Source organism: Choristoneura fumiferana, chromosome 3 (assembly GCF_025370935.1).
Source record: "Choristoneura fumiferana chromosome 3, NRCan_CFum_1, whole genome shotgun sequence".
In the NCBI taxonomy this organism is placed as follows: Eukaryota; Metazoa; Arthropoda; class Insecta; order Lepidoptera; family Tortricidae; genus Choristoneura; species Choristoneura fumiferana.
The window spans coordinates 20,858,389-20,869,194 of NC_133474.1; the positions used below are offsets into that span (position 1 = coordinate 20,858,389).

General features: G+C 34.5%; 1 non-coding gene across 1 annotated transcript; it reads right to left on the reverse strand.

The window, feature by feature from the left end:
• Window positions 1-3,806: 3,806 nt before the first annotated feature.
• TRNAN-GUU (transfer RNA asparagine (anticodon GUU)) lies at window positions 3,807-3,879 on the reverse strand. The gene has a single exon. It is a non-coding gene; the product is annotated as a tRNA-Asn (tRNA).
• Between the last annotated feature and the right edge of the window lie 6,927 nt (window positions 3,880-10,806).

Genomic DNA, 10,806 nt, shown 5'->3' on the forward strand with positions numbered 1-10,806 from the left:
TGGGGTAATATTTTGAGTTGATAATATACTCGAGCACAGAAAATAAGTAATAGAACAAGTAACTCGAGTGTGATTTGTACTGAAATAACTTTTTCGTTTTTAAAAGCTTAACTCTATTCTCCGCTAGGAATCGTCAAAAGATGTGTTGTGTTTAAATTACTTACTTATAAGTACACAAAAAGAAAAGAACAAAAAAATTGTAGTTAATGAAGATTTTAAAATCGAGATCAAAAGAAAATAAATTAACTCGTCGTCATTCAACACATTAAACAATTCATTATAATTAATTAAAACAGGAAACTGTATTAAAGAAATAAACAATTAAAAACATGTTTACGGGCGGTCTATTAGTTTAGAATTCTTGGTGCTGCATCCCCTTCACGCTCTATGATCAAAGCAGGACAGAGCTTCGGTAGCTTGATAATTAATTGGGGTCCATTTTAAACGCCATGTCTGTTAATTTAAATGTTTAATTTGATAGCTATAACAAATGTCTTTTTTACTTTCGGAAACAAAAATTTTGGGAATAATATCACTACTCAAATTTAAATTATATTTTGCCGACATACAGAATGTGTAAATATCTGAAGAATTAATTTTGGTGTTGCGAAATTCAATTTTGATCGAGGTTTCTGTGAGATAAAAAAAATATTGCAACAAGTATGCGAATTGTAACGGCGGGTATAAGAAAATTTATTTTATAAAACGATTAATAAATACTAATAGTAAGTAGGTAGAACTTGTAAATTATTAAGTGAAGAAATATCATTGGTTTGTTATAGTTATTTTTTTTCTCTTAATTTTATTTGTGTATGTATAGATAAGTGGTTTATTTATTATATTTGTGTATCGTTCCGTGAGTCACAGACGGTCCTGGCAGAAAATCAGCGCTGCAGGCGTCTAACGCCTCAGGATAACGACCGTTTCACTTTCGCGGACACACAAAATTGTGTATTTATTATTTTCATGTGTTTTTCTGTAATTTATTATTATTATTATTTTTATTTGTGTAAATTTTGCTGTATATGTGTGTCTTCTGTGTTAGTGAATAAATGTCTTCTTTCTTTCTTTCTTTCTTTCAAACCTAGAGAAAAAAATCTTTTTTACTTAAGTAGTTTTTTAAAAGCGTCATTGAACTAACACAACTAGTAAAATAATTAATGGCGATGACGATACTTAAAACTTTAAAATAAAGCTCACATTAATAAACATTAACAAATTCCTGATACACCCAGCAAGTGAGGTAAATTGTTTCCCCTTTGGACCTCTTGATTGATGACACGTCATAATTTAAAAGCATTCCACACACGGGCATAAATCATGCAATTACCCGCATTTATTTAGTTGGTTAAAATTTTTGACGTGAAAAAAATGGGACCCAGCGAAACAGCTTTTAGACGGTCATTTATCAGCGTTTATCGTGGTTTTTGATAAAAAAAAAGGTGCCCAATATGTTACGCTATAAAATAATGTTAATTTTGAGTGTTTTCTGTTTACTATTTTGTATAAAAAAATCATGCATCAATTTATGAATATTGCTACTGCTGTTTTTTAACAAATAAAAATATATAAAAGTCCTTAAAATTTAAATATACAAAAAAATACTTATTTATCAATGTCTACACCAAACTTGTAGAGGTTTTCTGTAAATTCCCACGGTTAGGGAATTCTAGGTTAGGAAGTTTAGTCATGGGTAAAAACTGAAAGCTTTTTTCAAAATTACTTAGGTACATGTTTTGTTTCAAAATTATACATACACCTCTTATGTCTTTTACACAAGATAAAGTATGACTATTACTCAACGCAGTCTCTTAAAGCCTAACGATTTCATTAATTTAGAAATGTAAGTAAATGTTTTGTCTTGCAATCCTCGTTTTGTAATAAGACAAGTAGTGAATTCGTAAGCTACACGAGATCGTGTTCCTGGTGACAGCCACCTATGTAACTGTAACTGGCGTCACTGAAAATCAGCGTCGCGAAATCATCTCAAGATCTTTTTGCGACACATAGCTGAGTGGCGGCCATTTTGGCTGGTAGGAAAAGACACACTAACATCACGCCTGTATTCCCAAATAGGGTGGACAGAGCACACGAAACTTTACCGCTTCGGAGCCACTTTTAGCAATTTTATAGGTTTTAAGTTTGTCAAAAACGGTACAATAGTGACAGGTAGGAATAGGCATGCGTTTGTACATTAAGTCAGTGTTTCTGTGTATGTGTCTATTTTATCAGCTAATAAACCATTCTTATTCTTAATATCCTATAATAAAAATCGTAAGATTTCTTCATAAATAGTTTTCACAAAAAAAGTTTTTTTTAAACCAGTCGAACAACCGTATGGGATTTCCCATGGGATAGTTGAAAGACTTGCGAATGTTGACCGGTGGCTAGGGAGATGTCAAGCTAGTAGAATGAAACCCAAAAAAACCTATCGCCCAAATTTTAGCAAATAGAATCATACTGTATGTTTTGTGTTTAAGGTTCTATATTCTGTCCGGCACTAATGCTAAATCTGATATTATGGTGCTACAGTGATGTATGAAAGGTTGTCTGACCGGTGAAATATTATCGACAGTCCACCTGTCTTGCTTTAGCACCGTTTTTAGAACAACGTAGTGATATTGGCAAAAATGCCAATATGAACAATTTTTCAAACATTTTTTTTTAAGATAGGTACTTTACATATTTTATGTTCATGTAGTTTGACTAAGGAAATCGATCGGGTGAGTCGAACTTGCGCACCGAGGTTTCTGTACAAATTTGTAGGTATCTATGAATATCCAGTGTTAGCAGAGCCCCGCTTCTAAGTAAAATGTACGCAGTGTAGGGTCACGTTAGATGGTTAATCAAAATCAAAACGTTTATAATGTAAGGCCACAAAGTGCTCTTTTACAACTCACTTTTTGATATTACCAGCTTTTTGAAAAAATGCGCCGCAAGAAACTTGCGTAATAATTTCAACTTGATGTTTATAGGTAAAAAAACTTAAGTTGTAAGATGTCCGTTTAAATAAGTCGACGTTCCATCCCTACTATACTTATGCCTACTATAATCCTAATATAATATATAATTATATAATATAATTATACAATTATAATTAAGTATTACAATATATTACATTATATTATAATAATCCATATCCATACTTATATAATAAATGCGAAAGTGTGTGTGTTTGTGTGTATGTTTGTCCGTCTTTCACGTCGAAACGGAGCGACGGATCGACGTGTTTTTTTTTTGGCATAGAGATAGTTTATGGGCCAAGAGTGACATGGCTATTTTTTATCCCGCAAAATGCACAGTTTTCTAAGGAACAGCGCGCGATAACCGAATTCCACGCGGACGAAGCCGCGGGCAAAAGCTAGTATATATATTATAATAAATGTGATAGTAACTCTGTCTGTCTATCTGTCTGTTACGCTTTCACTTCGGAACTACTGAACAGATTTTGATGAAACTTGGTATAGAGATAGTTTGAACCCCAGGATCAACATAAGATACCTTTTATTCTGGTAGATGGCGCCATAGCGCGATAACCTAGATCTACACTACTACATAGTTACATCATTGGTTCATCTTCTTGAGTTTTTTACCTATACCTCCACGCGTTTCTGAGAAAAGGGTCTTAACAAAGAATAAGGGTTCCCCGTTTCTCCTTTAAGGTATTACAAAGACACACTTTAAATTTTAGCCTTATAAAAAAACACCACCTAAACAAACTAATAACTGTTGTGTTTCGCAGAAAAAATAATGTGTAAGGTATATTGCAAAAAACGTTAGAACTTTTGGAAAAAAACAAAAAGTACCGCCCCCGGTGGGCTTGAACCACCAACCTTTCGGTTAACAGCCGAACGCGCTAACCAATTGCGCCACGGAGGCCATGGAGGAGCAGGCGAAAATGTAGTATGGCTTCTACGACACGGATTCTACACGCGCAATGACGTCATACATCGTGCATACATTGACAAACTGAGCTAATAAATAATATTAATAAGTTCATTGTGATAATAACATTCGATAACAACTGTTGATACAAAAGTAAGCTATTCAGCTTTTTAACATTACATTATTAATATTACACAATGGACCAAAATATTTGTTAACTTACTAAAATATTATCTTTGTGAAAATGAATCAACCTTTAATACCAATTAGAACAAATAGAAATCTTTGCAAAGGTCCAATTTATCCTTAACATTTTCTTGGAACCGATTCGGCACACATAATGATAGTTTTATTTCGATATCTCATATTAGGCCTTAATTCAGAAGGCGGAATGCCAAACAACCACAACCATGATTTGCAGAAAAATAGGTTCAACATAAATAAATGCCAACGGTGCACAAATTGGTAAATAATAAATTAATTGGCATTAAAGTGTGAGTCAGTTATCATTACTAAGCATTTGTGTATGTTAATTTGTATTGTATTGATGAAACATCTGCTTATTTCTTTTCAGTTTTTTATTACCTTCACATAGTCTAAAGCATAGTCACTTCCCGCCGTCTGTATGCAAATATCGTATTCACCATCAGTTAGATATTTTATCATTTTAGTCTAAATATGATACATACATGCACAAGCGACGCGCCCTGGCTTTGCGTGAGATGGTTTTGCTTCAAGTGGATTTTTTTTGGAAAAAGGAACTGAAAAATGTTAAGTGAAGCCAGGGTGGGCCACTAGTCCAAATTATCATTTTTATGAACATAGAGGACTGCATCTGCAAAATAACAAAGTTGATATTATTATTAATTAAAGATCCATAATTTATTATGAAGAAATACTTAAACCACTAGATTGAACGAATAAATCGTAAATGTTACCAATACTTAAATAAAGTTTTTGTTCAACTTTTTCTGAGTGTAATTTTTATTAAATTGATTTGTATTGTCATCCAATTTGTATCTGTAGGTATCAAACTCAGGCCAATTTGATTACTGAAATTGGTATGATTTGGTGCAACATTTGAAGGCAACATTTTTTATTATAATAATACATACAAAACATTGCAATGAAATAAAAGCTTTTAATGATAATAACACGCCAAAAACTGGATGCTTAGCTCCCTAATGCATTCAAAAATTCATAGACAAGTCAAACTAATTTGCCGAAGTAGGCAGTATACCTTGTCATAAATACTAAATATGTAATTAAAGTTCACTAACGGCTGTGTACGCAAAATTCAAAATCCTCATTTATTACACTTCCCCTGGAGGCCGTGTTAATCTAACGTGAAGTTGTCTCAGTACATAATATGAGTTTTTCGAGAAATCTATTGGAGTTAAATATTTAGAAGAGTCTGAACATAGAACATAAAACACTACTAATGTTTATTCTGATTAAAATTTAAAAATAAATAACTACTTTAATTTATCACTTATAACCTTCAAGTGTAGTAGGTATATCATAAATAATTCAAAGTTCAAAGTTTCAAAAGTTTTATTTGCTCGAATTATGGTACAAATGATGTTACAAAAATCAGTGTAGGTAGATCAATACAATTCACCATACCTACATGGCATGCAAAATTTATAATCGGATCTAATAAATAATAATAATCATAATATCGGGTCGCCACCCGAGACTTCTCCCCCACGGATGACGATGCAGTACGATATTTTACGTGTAATCTGTTTTCAATCATGACTTTCAAAATAACTTAATTGGTGTGGGTAATAAGACATCTGTCATGACGTAGCAATAATAAAGATACAACTCCGAAACCCTCATTTTCATATCGACATCCCTCCTCATTAAAAAGATAAATTAGGCAAGTCGCGTCGTTAAGATGATGGTTATATTCACGTAGATAATGTAAAATATGATTGGTAGGTATTTGATAGTTTTAGTTACCTATCACATGTGTCTGTTGTGTGTGTGTTTGGCTCCTAAATCCAGACTAGGTACAGACTGCAATACCCCCGAAATTATCATTTCAAAATATTATATCTCACAAATGGCTTGAACGATTTTGATAAAAACATGTCTAAGAACCATCGTTAGAAAACTTGCTTTCAAATTAAAAACCGCATTCAAATCAAAAGGCAGGCAGGACGGATATACATAGCGGTCGAACTTATAACACCGCTCTTTTTGCGTCGGTTGTTAAACAATCGGTTTAGCCGTTTATAATTCATGAACTTTGAAATAACTCCTTTGCGTGGGGTTTAAAAATAACGCCAGACATTGAAATTTCATAAACGTAGAATCAGAATGTCACTATCGTTGTCTGAGACCATCATTACAGATGTCTTGGATGGCAAAGTTTTCCAATAAGGGTTGCTGGGGCGATTTGAACGCGAACCCGAGACAGTGCAAAAAGTTTCTTTCGCTTCTTGATATTTTTTTTGCCGGCTGTAATTTAAGTGGTGACTTGCAAGTCTAGAGTTCAATTTTGCTACTAGAATTTCCGTTGTGGACTATGAATTAATTCATCATCATCATCCCAGCCTATATACGTCCCATTGCTGGGCACAGGCCTCCTCTCGGAATGAGAGTGGGCCGTAGTTCCCACGCGGTCCCAGTGCGGATTGGGAACTTCACACACACCATTGAATTGCTTCGCAGGTTTGTGCAGGTTTCCTCGCGATGCTTCCTTCACCGTAAAGCTCGTGGTAATTTCAAATGTATTAGCACATGAATTCCGAAAAACTCACAGGTGCGAGCCGGGATTTGAACCCACGATCCTCTGCTTGAGAGGCCATAGGTCAAACCACTCGGCCACCACGGCTTGTATGAATGAATTAATTATTATAATGAAATTGTGTTGTCACCCGCGACTCCGTCCGCACATAATTCATGTATGGCTATCCCGCGGGAACTATGCAATTTTCCGGAATGAAAACTCTCCCGTTATGTCCTTCTCTGGGAATATGCCGAATTTCATCTAAATCGGTTTAATGGTTTAGACGTGATGAGGTAACAAACAATCAGACTTACAAACTTTCGCATTTGGGCATTTCTTACCGCTGTACCCTTAGTTATCTCTCCGATTTCATCAAAACTTAGGAGGTAGACTCGGTTCATGATTCCGAGCTGGAAAACGGGTTTCCAGATGTCCAAAGCATTGTATGGATGTGTCCGTTTTACGAAATTATAGAAAATTCGTAACAAAGAGCCACCTCACCACCAAGAGTCACCTCACAACTGGTACTGGTTTTGTTACTGGTTTGAGTCTAACAACTGGTAGCATGGTGTACGGTTGTGTCACTCTGAAGATGAGCTCTGTTGAGTTCGAAAACGCGTCAGTGTAGGTGGTGGTGGTGATAGATGGGTTTGTGTGATTTGTGTGTGTTCTTACAGTGTGGAGGTGAGGAACTGCATTAACACGCATATTTTGCATAAGCTTAGCTATCGTAAGGTCGCGGGTGAGCAAGGAAATTATTTTAGTTCATTGATATGGACCTCCGCAAAGTAACGCCTGATTCAATAAATTATTGAAAACTACAATCTTCAATGTCGTGTTTTATTGATTAAACTTCACATATTACATTATTCATCAAAACTTTTAAAACAGTCCTTAATTTAAATTCAATTAATCCCAATGGGACTAATGAAACAGCTTCTAAAAGGGACAAGCACCATTCAAGTCTTACGAATAAACTAAAATGATCTCAAAACTCGCAAAAGTGATCAAAGTTACACCACGAACACTTATGTCTGCAAATAACTTATGAAATTAATAAACTTAATTCAACAAGTTTAATAAGAGTATTTTTTGTAACTAATGGGTTTTCTGATGAAAATATATACATATGCAAAGAAATTATTGAACAAACAGACCAAAATGTTAACTCGATTTAATTATACGATGTTAGTAATGTATGAGTGTATTATTTTTAATACTGCACAAGTTAGATCAGTGTTTGATGAGAAAAGAAGTAATTACTTGAACATTGTAATTTTGAAGATCCGGCCAGAGACATTCAAAAAGTATACGGTATTTGACAACTCCTGATTTTGCCATATCTTAATATTATTATGAAAATATAGATATACAGATAGTGTTTAGCGAAGAGAAAATTTAATCGGTTGAAAATGGATTTAGTAGTGGTTTTTTGAAAAATCTTTAGAAAATACCTTTCTCTTTCTCAAACGCTTTTCTCTATGCAGCAAGTATGGCGGTATGGCGTGTGACGTCACATGCCAGCATGTCTTTCTCTGTCTAATCTTGAATTTCCTTTATAACTTTGTTATTTGTAAAGGTAGCTAAAAATGGTTTTTCTATTCGATAACAGGCATTGTGTAGTTTTAATTTATAAAACATATACAAAATAGTCAAATACCGTATTGCTACTGTAGAGAAAAAGAGTGGCAACTCTATTGCTAAATTTGCACTATAGCAACAGGCACTAACTGGGGGCCGGAAGATGAACTATCTACACAAACATGCATACGCACACAACAACATCAATTACAATAATGTTTATATTTCTTTTTCTTTATTACTTTCATCATCATCAACCTATTCATAATAGCCTACTTAACAAAATAATAAATTTCATGTAACAAAATCTGCGAAAAACTGAAATTCAAAAAACGCATCAACTTGCCAAGCCAGACAGTATATTTTTAAAGACAGATTGACTGTTGTGTTTCATCGTCCAGACAACAGAGGCGCTCTCTTCTACGAAAACCGGTGAAGTTTTAAGTGTGCCGCCTCAGGAGATATTCCGATGAACGAGATGTTTTTTGATCCATTTTAGTGTTCCTTAGGCGCAATAACGGAATCCTTATAATAAGATTAAAGCTACGACAATTTCAACACCTTAAATTGAATCAAAATAATGTAAATCTTGCTAAATAGCAAATGGCCACCGATGCAATTCAAAATCAAACAGGTGAATGGGTAGCATCGGCTCAGATTTACTTTCTAAAGAGATTTGAAATGTAATAATTCAGACAACTTGGTACCAATTCAACTTTGACGCTGACTTGGTTTCCGTTTGGGTTTTCTGATAAATGTTTTATTGAAGGGAACTGGGAAGTTTAATAGAGCTAGTTTGTTGAAGCTAGTTACTTTTTGTGTAAAGGCAGGATTTTATCTAAGAATCTTCACGGTCCCCTTGTGACGTCTACTAACTAATTTGTTATTTCCTCATAAGGATTCAAAGCGCTAGGACACCACTCAAAGGCGTCGACACCTAAATATCACCTGAATATAAATATGGAAGGTTTTATATCGTAACCAACCAGTACAAAATTTATTTTTAAATATACTTACTTAATTGTGGAGTACCTAATGAAACAAAAAATATATTTCCCAATCAGTACCCTTAGTGTAAGTTTTCGGTTACAAAATACGTCTCGATCGTTAAATTCTCGGAACGTTTGCGATGTTCGTGTTTCCATACAAATTGAGATTTTAGCGCGAACGTGATCGAGACGTATTTTGTGATCGAAAACTTACACCAAAGGTACAGGTCAAAATTATCAGTAAAATAGTATTGTCAAAAATTGTTTAGATTATACAATATGGCATGACCGCGGACGCGACACGCAGCGTGCAGCGTAGGACGCCCACCAACGAGATGGGCGGATGACCTGGTCAAAGCCGTGGGTTCACGGTGGATGCAAACCGCTTCCAACAGTGGATGTCCTACGGGTGAGATGACAACATGGCAACGCTCTCAACTGCTGAAAATTACTACTTCAGTGTTGCGAAAGATTTATTGAAATTATGAAATTATTTTAAGAAAATCTTATCCAAAACATATTGTGATTTTGATTAAGAAACCCCCAGTAAATGTTGAAGGGAGATAGCATTCTCGGAGCTTTCATTGTGCCCTTACCTCACTTTGTACCCATAATAGAAAACATTGTTAAGAAAATTAACGTACACATTTTCCTTGGCTTGCTTGAATAAAGTCCTATGTTCACATGAAAACGGTCAAAATGGAACTTTATTTTTGTTGTGGTTAGATCCAGTTTTGATTATGTGAGAAATTATAGCTCAGACTTTTAGAGAATAAAGACGGGTAATGTGTCATAACCTAGTATACGCTATTTGAATAGGAAATAAATTATTTTGAGAAATAATCATGGTAGAATCGATTACGCTGCATTTACTTGCTTTAAAGTGGGCTGTGTGGGTTTTTTTAATCCCATTACTGTACTGTACCCAATCTAAAGTTACGAAATCAGCATACGCCAATTAATTGCTTTTGTAATTTTAATACTGGCCGTTTTTTGATAGTTTCATTTTCTCCTAAAAACGGCGAAGCACATCTGACAAGTACAAATTACGTGTAGAGTTAGAAAAAAGTTAAAGTTAAATTACTGACTTAGCAGAAACTAACAGCCTTATTCATAAAAAGTTAAGAGCCTCCTTGAAGGCTCCTTGAAGGCCCGATGCTAAAAAACATGATTTATAAACGTCTGTTAGCGCTAATCAGTCGATCAAGGCTCTGCTAAAGTTAGAGGACCGTAGACCCTCCTTTATCTCCCTGCTAAGTCACAAAATGGCCGCCACAAGTTTGAACAGTGACTTTGACAAGAGCCAAAAACCATACCGAAGATATTTATAGTGAAGGCAGGGCTACGCAAAGATTAAAAAAAAAAAAAACTGGAAAGTTTATTTTCAGGAATTTGTATTTAAAAATCCTCTAAATTAGCAACAATACATTAACAATAAAATATGAAAAAAAAAAGGATGATTAACATAATTATGGCTTTTTGCACAACATAAACATGCGGATCGGAAATGGCGGGAAAACAAACATCTCGCTTTTTATTTTTTTTCCTGCTAATTTGCTGTCACTCTGTCAATTTTTTTTTTTAATTATCGATTAGGCCACTTTTTGTCTT